We start from the raw sequence: 19,762 nt of genomic DNA, 5'->3' as shown, positions 1-19,762 counted from the left end.
ACCAACCACATTGGCTGCGGTCGGTTTGCAGTATTGGGTGCCCCCACCAGACTGATTTGTAGCTTGAGAACTAATCACATGTAAACTGTTGGAAGGTTCAAATTTCTCCAGAGGAAATCAACCTGTCACTAATCTGGGCAACCCAGAAATGCTGAAGGAACTGAAAAGCTTAGATCGCAGGGATTCTGATCACGTAACTTGCGTGCATACACGTGTGTTCTGTTGTGCCCAACCTTTTGCGGTTCCATGGACTGCAGCCCACCAGGCTCCTCTGTCCATGGGATTTCCCAGGCAAGAATACTGGAGTGGGTTGCCATTTCCTTCTCTGGGGGAATCTTCCCAAACCAGGGATGGAATCCAGGTCCCCTGTATCGCAGACAGATTCTTTACCATGAGCCACAAGAGAAGCCCAGTTTGCTGAATCTTATACTTCCTTGTTCACAAACAGCGCTCGTGCCTTTAATTAATATGGCTTCTGGTGTCTATCTCAACAACCACATTAGAAGTGCCTGAAAATTACCTCTGAGGTGTCAGTTCCTGGTTATGCTGAGTAAATCACCTCTGGTATATGAGTTTGACTGAGGTCCTTGTGCATATTCACCGCACTATGATCTACGCAACAGTTTCTAAAAGTAGATTCCCTCATGGGCAAATACAACTCACCACCCTCAGAATAAATACTTCAGTATGTTCCTCAGGTTTTGAGGCCATGGCTGCCATGCAGAGCCATCATGGTTGTGAAAGGCACTCAAGTAAATTAGGTGAGGTTACTTATTATTGGAGGACTTCCTTGGTGGCTCAGACGGTAAAGCGTCTGTCTACAATGCAGGAGACCCGGGTTCGATCCCTGAGTCAGGAAGATCCCCTGGAGAAGGAAAGGGCAACCCACTCCAGTACTCTTGTCTGGAAAAGCCCATGGACGAGGAGCCTGGTAGGCTGCAGTCCATGGGGTCGCTATGAGTCGGACAAGGCTGAGTGACTTCACTTCACTTCCCAGGTGGTGCTAGTGGTAAAGAATCTGCCTGCAACGCGGGACACTTAACAGATGTGGGTTTGATCCCCGGATTGGGAAGATCCTCTGGAGGAGGGCATGACAACCCACTCCAGTATTCTCACCTGGAGAATCCCATGGACAGAGGAGCCTGGTGGGCTACAGTCCATGGGGTTGCAAAGAGTCAGACACGACTAAAGCAACTGAGCCTGCATGCACGAACTTATTATTGGGGCAAGATGTCCAAGGCAAGTGTGTGCTCATAGGAGTTTATCTGTGATGAGCTTTCTCAAACTCTGAAATGAACAATAAGAATAATGAAGGGAGAGCAAAAAGCTGTGAATATTGAAACAGCTCTCAGCTGTGACCTTGTCAAGCATACTCCGACTGCTCATTTTTCTAAGTATCAGTGATGTCATGTTCCTGTCCTCTGCCCGCTTGAAGGCAAGCCCACTAGCGGATCATTCAGTCCATGGGGTTGCAAAGAGTCAGGTACGACTGAGCGATTAACATTTTAAGGGGCTTCCCTGGTGCCTGGGACAGTAAAGAATCTGCCTGCAATGCAGGAGACGTGGGTTCTGTCCCTGGGTGGGGAAGATCCCCTGGAGAAGGGAATGACAACCAGCTGCAGTATTCTTGCCTGGAGAATTCCACCGACAAATGTGTCTGGCGGGCTACCGTCCATGGGGTCACAAAAGAGTTGGGCACGACTGAGTGATTGACATTTCACTTTTTTTTTTTTTTTTTAATCTTAGTTGAGGAAACTGTAGAGTCTGTTTTCAGCAGATGAGAAGTCGCTGGGTAGAAATGTTTGGCTTTTCTGAGGCCTCAGGAGCTTGCTCTAAGAATTTTCAATTAGCAGAAACTATCTTGGGTTGAAAGATAGGAAAATGAAAACAGAAATAAGGTGGAGTGAGGCAGTTGTTCTGGAAAGATAACGTATTATCAATTTTTGGAATAGGTGGTGGAAAGATAAACAAGCCTTGGACAGCTATATTCTAGTTTGGGATTTATTAGGAAAACTGATGGCTTAGGCAACTCTGGGGAAAGAGTATCCTGTGGTGTTGGTGATATGAGGAAGACAGGAAATTTATAGCCAAGGCTTATAACTCCTGGTTATGTAAGTGTTACGGACAATCTCTGCTATTTATGCAGGCATGTGGTAAGCAGATAGCCCAGCTTTGAAAAAATAATCCCGAGTACGTCCCAAAGCAGATAACTGAAAAGAGGAGGTGACTTCTTTTATCTTAACAGAAATTGCCTCATGAGAGTGAGATATGTTTCAACACTTTTCCTGTGTCCTTTTTCTCACCAAAAATTTTGACCACAAATTCTGTAAGAAATCAATCAAACAAACAAACAAACAGAAACCAAAAAACCCCAACACTTTGGGGCACTTTACTCTCTGAACAGATTTCTAGTATTTGGGATTTGTGTGTGTGTGTCTATTTTTCCTTCTGGAAATATACTGTCAACTCCTTGGGTTGTTGTCTTTATCTCTCTCTCTCTTTTTTTTTTTTAGGATCACACATTGTGCATTTTTATGACCAAAAACATTTTTCAGAGATGATCTGGTAAATGAACAATTTAGAGATGGAAGAATGTTTTGCTGCTTGTCCAGGTCACTAAGACCTTCAGCTGAACCTTATGAAGTTGCCCTTTTGCAAGTCAAAACAAGTCCAATTGGCAGTTTCATATAGCTCAGTTGATAAAGAATCTGCCTGCAATGCTGGAGACCCCGGTTGGATTCCTGGGTTGGGAAGTTCCGCTGGAGAAGGGATAGGCTACCTACTCCAGTATTCTTGGGCTTCTCTTGTGGCTAAGCTGGCAAAGAATCCGCCTGCAATGTGGGAGACCTGGGTTCGACCCCTGGGTTGGGAAGATCTCACTGCAGCATTCCAGCCTGGAGAATTCCATGTACTGTATAGTCCATGGGGGTCACAAAGAGTTGGACACGACTGAGTGACTTTCACTTCACTTCACTTCATATTGATGTATATAAATGGCTGGGGATAGAACCAGGAGGTGAATGTCATGTGGGGTGTATTAAACATCTTGTCACCTTAGATATTTGCATGAATACGATCAAAAGTATCTGCTGATGGATTAACAGAAAACGCAGAAGTCTCCAAATTAAATACTGTTTCCATGACCTGTTGAGTTTCAGAATTGACTTGTTGGGGAAAAAAAAAATTAAGTAGCAAATGAACGCTTGAGGTTGACCTTTTTTGTAACTGTGTCCTAAATCAGTACATTGAAACACACTTCGGAAATTTAATGATTCTCTTGTTCTTCCACTGAGTATATTGTGACCTGTTAACTTTGTTGCTTCAATTTATCATGACTAGAAATGGAAAGAGTTTAATTTAGAACTTTATTTAATTTAGATTTTAGAACCAGCATTACATAGATCTATAAATATCTCTGGAGCTGGAAGGTGAATATGTTACATAATGACCGATAACTGAAGAGATGGAGAGGTGGAGAAGGATGGTAACAGTGTGTTCTTTTTAGGAGAGGTGGGATTATGAACAAGTCTTATTCTATAAACCTCCAATTACGTTGTAGTGACTTTAAATTTGTTTCCATAGTGGGGATTGAGCTACTGCAGGTCCTTCTAGGGAATTTTAAGACTGATTTTTTTTTTCCTCATGGGGAATGTTCGTATAACGCTGATGAAGTCGGCTGACCATTTAGCTTTGCACTAATGTATTTGACTCACGTTCAAACACCAACATCAAATGAAATGGCTTTTACTGAGCTTTTGATGGAGAAGCTTTAACTGTTTTCGACCCCATGGACTGCAGCCTCCCAGGCTCCTCCGTCCATGGGATTTTCCAGGCAAGAATACTGGAGTGGGTTGCCATTTCCTTCTCCAGCAATGAAAGGTCAAAGAGAATAGAGGATTAAAAAATGCAGGTCAGGAATGAGTGATTCAGTGTGAAAGTGAATATGAATCAATAGCTTGAGCTGCTCAATGGCTAATGTGACCTTCTTGATTAGATAACGTGTTCACGAGAAAGGAGTGCCTACTGTCATAGCTTATTTTTTTCAGATCTTCAGTCATGTCTGTAACTAGTGTGTGTTCTCACAGTTTAACTTCATTTTAAAAAGGTAAATGTTTATTCTTTGCATTTGATTGATGACTGTTGCTGGGGATCCTTAGAACCCAGACTGGATCCTTGATTTCCACGCTTGCTTCTATATATTTAGATGCATAGAGTGTAAAGCACTTATGAAGGTCCAGTTTTTAAAAATTCATGATATATCAGTTATTTTACTAGTCTTGATAAATTATTTTTATGATTCATCTTTATCTCTACATTGCCTTGTTATCAAAGTGTTATTATTGTCGAAATGTGTTAGTCATTCAGTCGTGTCCAACCCAACTCTTTCCAACCCCATGGACTGTAGCCCGCCAGGCTCCTCAGTCTATGGGATTCTCCAGGCAAGAATACTGGGATGGGTTGCCATTCCCTTCTTCAGGGGATCGTCCCAACCCAGGGACTGAGCCCAGGTCTCCAACATTTCAGGCGGATTCTTTACCATCTGAGACATCAAGAAAGCCCCTTATTATAGACACCTCTTAAAAATTTTATTGGTTGTCCTGTGGTTTAAAATATACTCCTTTTATTAGTTAAAATCTACCTACAGACAATATTGTAACACTTCACGTCTTTTTTCACTTCTCTGTTGATGGACATTTAAGTTGCTTGCATGTCTTGGCTGATCTGTGTAGTGCTGTAGTGAATATTGGGGTGCACGTATCTTGACAAATTATAGTTTTCTTTGGATACATGCCCAGGAATTGAATTGCTGGATCACACAGTAGCTCTGTATCTAGTTTTTAAAGAAAGCTCCATGCAGTTCTCCGTAACAGTTGTACCAATTTACATTCCCAAAAACAGTGTTAGGAGAGCTCCCTTTTCTCTACACCCTCTCCAACAATTATTCTTTCTAGATTTTTTGATGATGGCCGTTCTGACTGGTATGAGGTGATGGCTCATTGTGGTTTTCATTTGTGTTTCTCGCTTAGCGATGTTGAACATCTTTTCATGTGCTTTTTGGCTATCTGTATGTCTTCTCTGAAGACACGTCTATTTAGATTTTCTGCCCATTTTTTGATGGGACTGTTTATTTTTTTGATATGCAACTGCCTGAGCTGTCTCTGTATTTTGCAGATTAACTCCTTGTTGGTTGCTTCATTTGCAATTATTTTCTCCCATTCTGTGGATTGTCCTTTTTGTTTCTTTTGCTATGCAAAAGATTTTAAGTTTAATTAGGTCCCATGTGTTTATTTTTGTTTTTAATTTTTATTACTGTGGGAGGTTGGTCAAACAAGGTGTTGCTGTGACTTACATCAGACAGTGTTCTGTTTTCCTCTAAGAGTTTTATAGTATCTGGTATTTTAGGGCATTTAAAATTTTCTTCCAATTCTGGAAATCCTCATTTCTTTGTTTAGAATCTGTTATCATACCCTTTTTATCTAAAGCACTTGTTTTAAGGTTTCTTATACCTTACATCTTCTGGTAATGAAGATTTTCTCTGTCTGAAAGTTTTTATTTCTGTCATTTTGAAAGTTGTTTTCTCTGGATATATAATTTGGATTGACAGTTTTTCTTTTTCTTTCTTTTAGCATTTTAAAGATGTCACACCATCATGTTTCAGCTTTCATAGTTTTCTGATGAGAAGTCCACTGTAATGCTTATCTTTATTCCTCTGTGTAATTATATAACATAAACCAACCCACCACCCCAGCCTGCTACCATTAAAGATGATCTCTTTATCTTTAGCTTTTACAATTTGATTACACTGAGTTTTGTCAGGTATCTCTGTGTTTATTTTTATTTTAATTCAAGTATAGTTGACTTACAATATGTTTTATTTTATTAGTTTTGAGTATATATCATAGTGATTCAGTATTTTTGCATGTTAATCCCATGCCCCTAATTTGTCCCTTCCCCTTCACTCTCCCTTTTGCTAACCACTAGTTTGTTTTCTCCATCAGCATGTCTGTTTCTCTTTTGCATATTCATTCATTTGTATTATTTTTTAGATTCCATGATCATCACATGTAAGTAATATCATACAGTATTTGTTTTTCTCTGACTTATTTCACTAAGGACAGTATTCTCTAGGTCCATCCACATTGCTCCGAAAGGCATTATTTCATTTATATTTATGGCTAAATAATATTCCACTGTATGCATGTTCAGTTCAGTTCAGTTGCTCAGTCATGTCCTACTCTGCGACCCCATAGACCGCAGAATGCCAGGCCTCCCTGTCCATCACCAACTCACAGAGCTTGCTCAAACTCATGTCCATTGAGTCAGTGATGCCATTCAACCTTCTCATCCTCTGTCATCCCCTTCTCCTCCTGCCTTCAATCTTTCCCAGCACAAGGGTCTTTTCAAATGAGTCAGCACTTCGAATCAGGTGGCCAAAGGATTGGAGTTTCAGCTTCAGCATCAGACCTTCCAAGGAACACTCAGGACTGATTTCCTTTAGGATGGACTGGTTGGATCTCCTTGCATATCTTATTTACCCATTTCTCTGCTGACAGGTACTTGGGTTGCTTCCTTGGTTGGCTATTATAAACAGTGCTGTGGTGAGCATTGACGTACATATATCTTTTCAATTTACTGTTTTCATTTTTTCCAAATATATGCAGGAGTGAGGTTGCTGAATTATATGCGATTTAATAGTTCGGTTTTTAGTTTTTTGAGGAACCGCCATACTATATTTGATAGTGGCTATGCCAGCGGACATTCCCACCAACAGTCTAAGAGGGTTCCCTTTTCTGCACACCTTCTCCAGCATTTCTTATTTCCACACTTTTTAATGACGGCCATTAGGACCAGTGTGACTTGGTACCTCCTTTGTGGTTTTGATTTGCATTTCTCTAATCATTGGCGATGACGAGCATCTTCTCGTGTGTTTGTTGGCCATCTGCATGTCTTCTTTGGAGAAATGTCTATTCAGATGTTGTGCTATGTTTTGCTTGCATACTTTGTTTTGTTGTTATTAAAAGTCTTCCATTTCTTCATGCATGTTTTCCACATAGTCCGCTAGTACTTTGAGCATATTATTCATAGTTATTCTCAGATATTCATACAAATATGAATACATATATTCGTATAACGATTCACTGTGTGATAGTTTCTAGCCTATGATTGTCTCTTCATTTGCTTATGCTGGTTACCCTTTCTCTTGAGCGTGTGTGTGTCTGTATTTTTCCTTTGCTTTTCTCTGTGCCTCACTTTCCTTTTAACTGGATGCTCGACATACGAAATGTGTAGATACGTATGGACTGAGATAAATAATATTTAAGCCTGGAACGGACACATGTCTTATAATGCTAGGACGTTGGCTTGTGGGTTGAGTCCGTCAGGAGAGCTGGATTTTTTTTTTTTTAAATTTTTCCTGGATATTGCTGTTGGATATTGCTGATATCGTTGTGGTGGTGGTATAACTTTATAATTTACTTTTGTTTATTTTGGGCTGCCCTGGATCTTTGTTGCCGCGTGTGGGCTATCTCTAGGCGCGGTGGATGGTGACTGCTCTCTAGCTGTGGGCTTCTGATTGCAGTGGCTTCCCTTGTTGCCGAGTGCCAGCTCTAGGGTGTGTGGGCTTCAGTAGTTGAGGTTCGTGGGCTCAGAAGTTGTGGTGCGCAGGCTTAGTTGTGGAATCCACATGGCATGTGGGATCCACCTGGACCAGGAATTGAACCCGTGTCCCCCTGCATTGGCAGGCAGATTCTTAACCATTGGGCCACCAGGGAAGCCCTAGTCATGTATTCTTTTTTAAATTAATTTATTTTAATCGGACGCCAATTACTTTACAATATTGTAGTGGTTTTTGCCATACACTGACATGAATCCGCCGCGGGTGTACATGTGTCCCCCATCCTGAATGCTCCCTCCCACCTCCCTCCCCATCCCATCCCTCTGGGTCATCCCAGTGCACCAGCCCTGAGCACTTGTCTCATGCATCCAACCTGGGCTGGTGATCTGTTTCACATATGATAATATTGATGACCTATTTTGCAAAAAGGTAGTAGGGTGTTCAGAAAATTACAAGGCACAGTCACTGCCTCTCATGAGTTGACCAGTTGACCCATCATAGTTGAAAGGTGAAACATAGCTCCATAGAGCTACGGTGATATAGACAAGCTACGGTGATATAGACAAGCTATACTGTCAGTACAAGATTTGTGAAGTGCGTAATGATCCTAGCAGGAAAGTTAAGTCTCTGATTGAGCTTGATCATGCACTCTCTCTCTACCATTTTTAGCAAAACTGTTTCTATTTTTCAAAGTTCTCTACCTGGATAAGTTGTCAAAGGTAAGTTTCAGGGCTGTGAGTTTTCACAGTGGTCCAGCCGACTCTAAGATCCGTTGACCTCATGTCCACAATATGATGTGTGGGTTATCCTCAGGGGTTTGAGGAAGTGTGGCAGGGAATCTGAGAAGCCATAAAATAAACAGCTTATCTATCCATAGACCTCGGTCTACGGTTTATAAGACAGCAAGTAATCTAAAGCGTCCTGATGATATTAAAACTTAAAATTTTCCGTATTAAAACTTGCCTATATATATATGACGTGGAGAAGTTGTCAAAGGCAAAGTTTGCATTAATTTCTTGAGATAAATCACATGTTTAAAAAAAATACAGCTATTTTGAAAGAAATTCCACACTGGTAGTGTTGCTGTGGCCTTCCCAAGTTATGTCCCTCTGCCTCTGGTGCTGTTGGGAACACTTGGAGGAAAGATTTAAGAAGTTGTTAAGTTAGTTAAGGCTTCCCTTGTGGCTCAGCTGGTAAAGAATCTGCCTGCAATGTGGGAGACCTGTGTGTGATCCCTGGGTTGGGAAGATCCCCTGGAGAAGGGAAAGGCTACCCACTCCAGTATTCTGGCCCGGAGAATTCCATGCACTGTATAGTCCATGGGGTCTTAAAGAACTGGACAAGACTGAGCGACTTTCACTTTCAGTTTCTTTCACTTCAAGTTAGTTAAGGGCTTCCTTGATGGCTCAGGTGGTAAAGAATCTGCCTATAATGCAGGAGACACAAGATCAAGTCTTGGGTTGGGAAGATCCCCTGGAGAAGGAAATGGCAACCCACTCCAGTATTCTTGCCTGGAGAATCCCATGGACAGAGGAGCCTGGCGGGCTACAGCCCATGGGCTTGCAAAGAGTCGGACACGACTGAGTGACTAACACTTTCACTTTTCACTTCCACTAAGTTAGTTAAACCTCTCGTTGATGTTCTGTGTTCTGTCTCTGACCAGGGATGGGGGTGGGAAGAGGCACAGACAGGAATATTTCTCTAGTGTGGATACTTGTGTCCTTTTAATAGAAAAGTAGGTAGGTAGGTAGAAGGGTGGAATGTTTCTTTTTTTCTCCGTACCTGGATCGTGAGTCCTTTTCCTAAAACGTATACCCGCTAGATATGAAGTGAACGGTGAGAGGATTTGTGTTTGCTCTTGATTTAGTAGTTTGAGGATGGCAAATTGATCTGAAAGCAACACTTTAATTTTATTGTTACTTAGCACTTATCATTCACAGCTCAGATTAACTTTCTGTGTTTTGTGGATCTCACAGGTGAGTTCGTTTCTATGTTTGGAACACAGTGACTTCCCCACCCCCCCTACTTCTAAACAGAAAAATAAGCGCGGTCACCTCTGCAGGTTTTGTCCGAAGCATCTTCTGCCTGAAGGACATTTTCATTACAAGTGACAACTGAGTCCTTAAGGACCTTCACTGCTATTCTTGTCCTGCTTTTAGCAGGAAGCATTTCCGGTGAGAACTGGATGACTGATCCCATCAGGAGGTGCCTTCTAGCATGTATTTGCATTCATCCATGCAGATAGAGCAGCAGTACCATTTTCTGAATCACAGGTCATGCTCACTGGGACTCCCTAAGCTGACTTGAAATTAAACAGGGGGAAGATAGAAGAGGGGAAACAGACCACTTCTGAACTCCCAGCATCTAGGGTATATTTTCAGAAGGATGAGTTCCATTTTAGCATTCCACTTCAGAAAGTTGAGTTCCTCACTTTGATCTAGGGGAAAATCATAGCTTAACATTTGGAAGTCTTATTTTTAGAATGTAGAAGGCTTAGTTTATCTAGTTAATACCCTTGCTTAGATAACATGCTACTCAGTTATTAGTGGCTCCCCAAAATATTTATTGCTAACTAAGTTTGAAATCTCAAGGTACACACCCTAGTGCTCAAGAAGTATTTTTAATTTTATGACTGTACCTGCAGCTTTTTAGCTTTGTTTTGGCGAGTCATCCAAGCTATATTATTTCTGTTGACAAATATCCTTTCTTGTATGGAAGGCATGCACAACAGAAAATTATACCATTGTACAACTGTAATTGTAATTTCTGTATTGTAAGAGAAATATAAATTCTATTTATAACAGATAGGAAATTTGCTCACCGCATTTTACTTAACAACCTTTTATGTATATGTCATCTTAGAACAGAGAGAGTTAGGACTGCAGTCTGTACCAATACCTGGATCCCTGAAAACTTCAGGAGCTCCAGGACTTAGATATTTTCATCTCCTCTCTGATTCTGAAAGACATTTGAAGGAGATGAACTTGATGCTTCTGTAACTTTGGATATAGTATCCCACATCATAGAATGCAAAAGAGGACCTGGAAAGAATATAGAGAAATGGTGCTTTGGTGACAATTGAGAGAAGAGTCACCTCTGCTCTTTGATCTTCCAGTTATTCAGGCTGATCATCTTGGTACTTGGATGGCATCACCGACTCAATGGACATGAGTTTGAGCACACTCTGGGAGATGGTGAAGGACAGGGAAGCCTGATGTGCTGCAGTTCATGGGGTTGCCGAGAGTCGGACAAGACTGAGTGCCGGAACAACGAATCTTGGTACGGGAGCTTGGCAGAGGGTCAAGTAAGTTATTCCTTGAGGTATGTAATTTAACATGATGAAGAAGGCCACTAGTTCCAAACACAATGTCGTTTTTTACCTATTTCAGAGAGGTTGAATGACAACCTTCTTTCCATTAATAGGCTGACTATATTTTCTCCTTTGTAGAAATTGTCTTGTCTGATTTTCCTATAACCTCATTGTTTTCACATAGTGTCTTATTTTTGTTGCGGTGGTTTCTATTGCTTTGGAATGCAGTTTATAGCCTCTCACAGAAATACCAAGTGTCCCATTTGCCTTCATATGCCCAACTCCAAGGAAGGGTTTTAGGCTTTTTACTTCTAGAACTACATAATAACACATTTGTGTTATTTAAACCAGTTTTAAATCACTGTTTGTTGTAATTTCTAACACTAGTCATAGGAAATCCATAACTAACACCTAAAATTTGTTTCCTTTATTCTATTTTCTCTCTTCCCTTGCTAGACTGTGGATGCTAGGAGGGCATACAACTTTAACTATTTTATTTTCTTACTATGGCCCCCATGGGCTTCCCTGGTTACTCAACGGTAACAAATCTGCCTGCAGTGCAGGAGACACGGGTTCGATCCCTGGGTCAGGAAGATCCTCTAGAGAAGGAAATGGCAACCCACTCCAGTATTCTTGTCTGGAGAGTCCCATGGACAGAGGAGCCTGGCGGATTACAGTCCATGGGGTCGAAAAGAGTTGGACACAACTGAGCAACTCAAAAACAATAGTAATGGCAATGGCCCTGATAGTTTGAACATGGCTTTGCACAAAGGGGGTCTGCCATAAACATTTGTTCCGTCGGTATTATGGCAACAGGCTGGCTCATGTGCCCATATAGAAGGCTTCAGGTGTCTGTGAATGGGTCCATCCTACACAGGTTCATTTATCAGTCCTTTCACTTGCTTTAGGATCACGGTAGACTTGAAGAACTTCTGCTTCTGAGGGCGAGTTATATCTCTTTAACTTCTTTGTAATAATCATCTGCTAATTATGTAGGCTAAGTTAATTTCTGTTGTTCCTCCTGTTTATATTTCAGATATGTATCAGTTCAGTTCAGTTGCTCAGTCGTGTCCGACTCTTTGTGACCCCGCGAACCGCAGCAGGCCAGGCCTCCCTGTCCATCACCAACTCCCGGAGTCCACCCAAACCCATGTCTATTGAGTCGGTGATGCCATCCAACCATCTCATCCTCTGTCATCCCCTTCTCCTCCTGCCTTCAATCTTTCCCAGCATCAGGGTTTTTCCAATGAATCAGTTTTTCACATCAGGTGGCCAAAAGATTGTTCTTCACATCAGGTGGCCAAAGGATTGGAAGTTCAGCTTCAGCATCAGTCCTTCCAATGAATATTCAGGACTGATTTCCTTTGGGATTGACAGATACATATGGGTATTAAAAAAAAAACAAAACAAAACTGATTCTCCTCCCAATGAGGGAGCGTTTTTGAAATTTGTAAACAATGATGCAGATTTTAAGGACATAGGGAAAATTTGGAGTAATCCTATTTAAATATCTTTTTCAGTCACAACTGTGTCCATCTTGCTTAGAGAAGCTTCCCAGCGTGCCTGTCTGTCCCTGGCTCATTTCTGTTTTCAGTCTTGTTGATGACTTCACGGAGAGGACCCCTCTTTCTCTGAAACCCCGGTGAATCTGAGCATTTACTTTGATGGAGCACGGTTCACAAGCATGTTAATTTCTTGTTCAGGAGCCCGTTCTGGATGTTGTGAAAAACCAGCTGTCTTTGAAAGCCATCACATGAGAACTAAGAAAGCATAGCCCCTCGTTAAGCAGAACAAAACTGCAGGCGGATCCTTTGAGGAGCAGTGTTCTTTGCCAGCCAAGGCACCCCTGTCTGTTTCAGGACTCTCTGTCTCATGGTTTACTTCACTGGCCCTCCCCTGGAGTTTGGCAGGCGTTAGCTAAGAAACTTTGCTTGCAATATCGCTTTATTTATTGGGACATATATCCCCCTTTGAACATTCATTGCTTTAGTATGTTGCCTTGCCTGAAATAACGCTATTCTTTTATTGTTTTTTTCTCCAAGAATATGGATCTTTTCGTAGCCTTCAGACAATGTGGCAACTTTTTTTTTTTTTTTTTGGCTGTGCATCAAGGCTTGTGGGATCCTAGTACCCTGAGCAGGGATCTGAACCACCACCAACCCGCTGCCCCCACGTTGGAAGAGCAGAGTCTTAACCACTGGACCACCAGGGAATTCCCCAGTGTTGCAATTTTTAGTATTACTCAATGAACTTAGTATACTGTACTGTTTAACAAGCTGGTTTCACTCTATTGACTCTCAACCTTTCCATGTGGTTTTCTGCAGGGGTAATTGCTTTATTGTTCTTTCATCCCAAAAAGCCCAGTGTAGCAGAAATTGGACTGCCTTGATGTAATCCTTGCTCTCAGCAGCAAAGACGTCCTCAGCATTGCCCAGCTCGTTCCTTGTTTCCCAGATGTCCTCTGGGGCAGCCTTAACCCAAAGTCTTTGGTTTAAAGGCTTTGTTCTTATTAAGGGGAACCAGGGCTGCATGAAGAAAAGTTATGACCAACCTAGACAGCATATTAAAAAGCAGAGACATTACTTTGCCAACACAGTTCTGCCTAGTCAAGGCTATGGTTTTCCCAGTAGTCATGTATGGATGTGAGAGTTGGACTCTAAAGAAAGCTGAAAAAAAAAAAGCTGAGTGCCAAAGAATGGATCCTTTTGAACTGTGGTGTTGGAGAAGACTCTTGAGAGTCCCTTGAAATGCAAGGAGATCCAACCAGTCCATCCTAAAGGAGACCAGTCCTGAATATTCATTGGAAGGACTGATGCTGAAGTTGAAACTCCAATCCTTTGGCCACCTGATGCAAAGAACTGACTCATTTGAAAAGACCCTGATGCTGGGAAACATTGAGGGCAGGAGGAGAAGGGGACGAGAGAGGATGAGATGTTTGGATGGCATCACCGACTCGATGGACATGAGTTTGAGTAAACTCCGGGAGTCGGGAATGGACAGGGAGGCCTGGCATGCTGCAGTCCATGAAGTTGCAAAGAGTCGGACACGACTGAGTGACTGAACTGAACTGAACTGAGGGCTGCCTGGAATGAGGTACACACAGACTCACACCTGACCAGTCTTAGAGCGAATGTAGTTCCTGTGTTTAAAGAAAATGGAGCTGCTTTTGAAACATGAGCTTGATTCCTGCCCCTCTGGCCATAACCTGCTACCCTCCATCCAGGGAGATGAAGCTTTAATTCACAGTGCAGGCCGCACTCAATTAGAACATCTTACACACCCCCTGACTTCATTGACTTTGTTTCTGCTATTGTGTCAGCTGAGGTGGGCATGCAGGGGATGGCTGATAAGTTGTGCAACTATACATAGGTTGTGGGCTTCCCTGGTGGCTGAGCGGCCAAGAATCCATCTGCGACACATTTGATCCCTGAGTCCAGAAGATCCCCTGGAGGAGAAACTGGCAACCCACTCCAGTATTCTTGCCTGGGAGAATCCCATGGACAGAGGAGCATGGTGGGCTACAGTCTATGGGGTCGCAAGGAGTCAGACACGACGGAGTGACTGAGCTCGCACGTCGTAGGCTGTGACCCCTAGAATAATTTTAGTATCTTCATATTTCATTATGGATAGATTCAGTGGAGAACTGGGCTACCGGACAACCAACACACACTTCCACTTGAGATTTTCATTAGTTTATATGTGATTCATGTGGATGAACTGAAAAGTTCATCCGTAAACAATGCCGTGATTGAACTTAGCGGAGTGCCACGTTATCCTGGTTACATCTCATACCAAGTAGACATGTTTACAGTGTGTTGGCTTTTATTAAGGTTCTTAAATCTGATGACAAAAGAACAAAACCATAAAAAAAAAACCCTCCAAACCGTATCACACCCCACAGCTGCACAAATGACAGGCAAGATAAATGAATGTTGCAGTGCTAACCTCCATCTGAATCAAGTGAAACAATATGCCGGAAGTATTTGGGGCTAGTATAAACTTGTGATTCCAAACACGGAGGAGTCTCTGAACAATATGCAGTATGTTTCTAAATGTCCCTCCCTGTGTGTTATGGGGTTAATTGCGCCCCCTCTCAAATTTTTACCTTGAGGTCCTAAACCTCACGTCTCTCAGATTGCGACCCTTTAGAGAGATTGGGTCTTTATGAGGGAATCAAGGTGAAGTGAAGTCATTTGATGGGTCCCAAAGGACTGATGTTGAAGCTGAAACTTCAATCCTTTGGCCACCTGGTGTGAAGGGCTGACTCCTTGGAAAAGACCCTGATGCTGGGAAAGATTGAAGGCAGGAGGAGAAGGGGACGACAGAGGATGAGATGGTTGGATGGCATCACCGACTCAATGGACATGGATTTGGGTAAACTCTGGGAGTTGGTGATGGACAGGGAGGCCTGGTGTGCTGCGGTTCATGGGGTCACAAAGTGTTGGACACGACTGAGCGACTGAACTGAATCCAATATTACTCGTATCCTTGTTCAAAGGAAAAATTTGCACAAAGAGAGAGACACGTATAGAGGGGAGACCACGTGAAGAGAGATGGAAGTCAGTCATCCTCAAGCCACAGGGAGAATACCTTGGGACGGTCCTTCCCTCTCAGCCCCCGGGAGGGACCCACTCCAGCCCCCGGAGCTGTGAGACAATAGATTCTTGTTGCTTATGCTCCCAGACTATGGGGCTTCCCTATGGCAGCCTTCGGTTTAGTTCCGTTCAGTTCAGTCGCTCAGTCGACTCAGTCGCTCAGGAGTACTGGAGTGGGTGACCATTTCCTCCTTCAGGCTTCCAATTCACGGCTCTTCTGCATTGCAGGCAGATTCTTTACCACTGAGCCACCGGGGAAGCCCTAGAAATTATGGATGCTAACGGTATTGGTGGGGCTTCCCAGGTGACGTTAGTAGTCAAGAATCCGCCTGCCAACACAGGAGACAAAAGAGATGCAGGTTCCATTCTGAGTCGAGAAGATCCCCTGGAGGAGGGAATGGCAACCCACTCCAATCATCTTGCCTGGAGAATCCCATGGACAGAGGAGCCTGGCGGGCTATAATCCACAGAGTTGCAAAGAGTTGGATACGAATGAAGCAACTTGGCAGAGTGTAACAGTATGAGTGGTCTATTGCTACAGAACAAATTACCCTCAAGCTTAGACAGTCAAAGCAACATTGCAGTCATGTATAAGCTCACTCTTGTGGATTTATCTGGTCACCGTTTCAGTAGGAAAGTAGGTGCATGTCAGCCGGGTCCTCTAGCTCAGAGTCTCTCACTGGCTATATATACAGTCAGAGTGATAGCCTGCAGAGTGTCCAGGCTCCCTGGAAGAGGCCTTACTTCCCAATTCCTTAGTGTGGCTGAGAGCAAGATTGAGTCCCTTCTCCCCCAGCTTCTGTCTTGTTGAAAATCAGCTGTCAGTCTGTCACTCCTTGGAGGACAGTCTTTCTTCTTCTCTTTCTGTGATTTTCTTTGGCAAGCTTAGGTGTTGCAATGGCTTAGGTGGGTGTGTATTTTTAGGAATTTTCCTTAGCGTTTCTGGGGAATGTCGAGCTGGTAGATAGACGTCTATCACCCATTCTAGAAAAATGTTCCTTGTGTTATTTCCCTTGCTTTCTTTGCCTCTGGGACTCTGAGAAAGCATTGTCCATCATCTCCACCCTGTGTGTTTCCAAATTTCTCTTTCATCTTTTGTACTACTTTTTGTTTTGCGGTGCTGCGTTCTGTTTAGTTGCTGTCATTCACTCTGTGAGTCATATCCGTCCGACTCTTTGCAGTTCAGTTCAGTTCAGTCAGTTCAGTTCGGTTCACTCGCTCAGTTGTGTCCAACTCTTTGTGACCCCATAGACTGGAGCATGCCAGGCTTCCCTGCCCATCGTCAACTCTGGAGCTTGCTCAAACTCATGTCCACTGAGTCGGTGATGCCATCCAACCCTCTTGTCCTCTTCTCCTCCTGTCTTCAATCTTTCCCAGCGTCAGGGTCTTTTCCAATGGGTAGGTCTTCTCACCAGGTGGCCAGAGTCCTGGAGCTTCAGCTTCATCATCAGTCCCTCCAGTGAATATTCAGGGTCGATTTCCTTTGGGATGGACTGGTTGGATCTTGCCATCCAAGGGACCCTCTGCCCTATCTTTCTGTTACCTAGTTTCTGTTACCTAATTGTTTAATCTGCTGCTACACTCTCTTATGGAATTTTTTTTTAAATAAAATTTTAGTGGAGTATAATTGATTTACAATGTTATGTTAGTTTCTGTTGTACCTTACAGTGAATTTATTCCGCATATACATATATCCATTCCTTCCCAAATTCTTTTTCCATTTAGGTTATTACAGAGTACTGAATAGAGTTCCCTGGGATACCCAGTAGGTCCTTGTTAGTTATTAATATACAATAGTGTGTAGATGTCAGGATCAGTCTCCTGATTGATCCCTGTTCTTCCCCCAACTTTTTCTACATCCTATGACTCTATTTATGTTTTGTAAATAGGTTCACTTGTATCGTTTTGTTTTGTTTTTTTAAGATTCCACAAGGAAACAGTGTCATGTGATATCTGTCTTTCTGTATATTGCTTTACTTGCCCTTTCTATTTGGTTCTTTTCAAGTCTGCTAGGTCACTTTTAGATGGTGCAGTGGTAAAGAATCTGCCTGCCAATGCAAGAGATGGCCGGAGATCTGGGCTCAGTCCTGGGATTGGAAAGATCCTCTGGAGGAGGAAATGACAATCCTCTCCAGTACTCCTGCCTGGAAAATCCCATGGGCAGAGGAGCCTGGTGGGCTACAGTCCATGGGGTCTCAAGGAGTCGGATGCAACTCATCCGACTCATCAAAGTGAGAAAAGCTCACTTTTATAGCAGTCTCTTATATCTCATTCTTTTTCATGTAATCGGCAAGTTTGTTTCAGATTCAGGTTTTGATGATGTCAGTATCTGAGGGTTTTGAAAGTCGGGTTTTCTGTCTCTTTAATTTAATTTCTCCTCATGGTGCTTAGCTACCTGGTATGTTTGGTGATTTTTCTCTTACTCGTGAAATGTGCTTTTTCCTTGGAAAATTATTGTGAGAATTCCCTAAGGCTGAGAGGCGAGCGTGTTCCACAGAGAGGAATTGTTATTTCTTCTGCTCTATTCTTGGGGCCAGGTCTTGTTCCACAAAATCTCGTAACTTTTTGTGCAGTGAGTATGGAATATGACAGTGACATCTGGAAATTTTTACAGCGACTTGACATTGCTATGGATAGCATCGGTGTTCTGCGTCTGCCCTTTGGTTTCCATATCATTATTTTGTGCGGTTCATTTTTATTGCATTTTACAAAACTTCTCATGCATTGGAAAGGAAGCAAACAACCCAGTCCTTCACCATGGGTAGTTTTTAGAGGTTATGTTTTGAACAAAATTGATAATGAATTTTTGACTTCCCACTTAACACGTATTGACAAGTTAGGTTGCAAATTCACATGAGTGCTAGTTTTTGTTGCAGCTTCTCAATATTTACTCCTTTGCTGTTTTTCTCAGCATTTAAGGATGTGTCCCTATTGTGTTTTTCCATGCAGTTTGGTAAGAGTCCCTTTCGCTTCCAACTTATATTGCAGGTGTAGCATTTCAGAGATCCCAAATTTGAGAAGTGTCCTCTATTAGACTTCCCACCCTCGGTGAGCCCCGGGTTTTGTCTTCCGTCTCCTGTACTCTATGAGAAATTAAAAATGAAAAGTAAAAAAAAAAAAAAAAAATCCGCTAGGTTTCCCAGATGCCCTTAGGGAAAGAAGGGCTGTAATGTCCAGCTATCATTTCTTTCTTTCTTTTTTTTTTTCTTCCTGTGAACTGATTTTCCTTTAGTTTAGTGCATGCTAAGTTGTTTCACTCATGTCAGACTCTTTGTGACCCCGTGGACCGTAGCCCACCAACCTCCTCTGTCCGTGGAATTCTCCAGGCAAGGATACTGGAGTGGATTGCCATTCCCTTCTCCAGGGGATCTTCCCCACCCAGGGATCAAACTCACAACTCTTGAGTCGCCTGCATTGGCAGGCAGGTTCTTTACCACTAGTGACACCTGGGATGCCCTCTGCTATCCTTTCAAGATTCTTGGCTTCAGTTTGACCTAGACCTGATCAATGCACATAATCTTGTCACCCCTTTAATGTTAAAACACATATGTATATGTGTATTCGTGTCCTTTTCACAAATGAAGAAAGAGGCTCAGTGAGGATTAAGGTCTCAGGGTACAGAGTGTGGATCCAATGGTAGATCTGCTGAGCGTCCTCTAGCGTGGTTCTTCCTGCTCTCATGTAGAGGAGGACTTCCTGGTGTCCCCAAAAGGGGTCAGCCTCTGGGTACATATTGCTCGTTATCGTCACTCTGTCCTGTCCAACTCTTTGCGACCCCATGGACTGTAGCCCGCCAGGCTCCTCTGTCCATGGGATTCTCCAGGCAAGAATGCTGGACTGGGTCGCCATTCCCTTCTCCAGGGGATCTTCCCGACCCAGGGATTGAACCTGCATCTCCTGCACTGGCAGGCAGATTCTTTACCAGCTGGGCCACCAGGGAAGCCCAAGAATAATGGAGTGGGTAACCTATCCCTTCTCCAGGGGGTCTTCCCAACCCAGGGATCGAAGCCAGGTCTCCCGCCTTGCAGGCAGATTCTTTACCGCAGAGCCACCGGGTAAGTTCAAAATTATGTCTGTGTATAAAGAGATTTTCAAGTCAAAGAAACTGAAAAGAAAGGCTTTTGTTAAGGTAGGAAAAAAAATGCTGCAGTGTTTGGCCCGGGACTGGGGTGAGGAAGATGAGGTGGCTCCCTGCTGTCTCATTGCCTTCGAGGTGATGGGTGTGGACGTAGCTGTGTTAGC

The sequence above is a fragment of the Cervus canadensis genome, chromosome X (assembly GCF_019320065.1).
Source record: "Cervus canadensis isolate Bull #8, Minnesota chromosome X, ASM1932006v1, whole genome shotgun sequence".
Lineage (NCBI taxonomy): Eukaryota > Metazoa > Chordata > Mammalia > Artiodactyla > Cervidae > Cervus > Cervus canadensis.
This window is presented reverse-complemented; position numbering follows the sequence as displayed.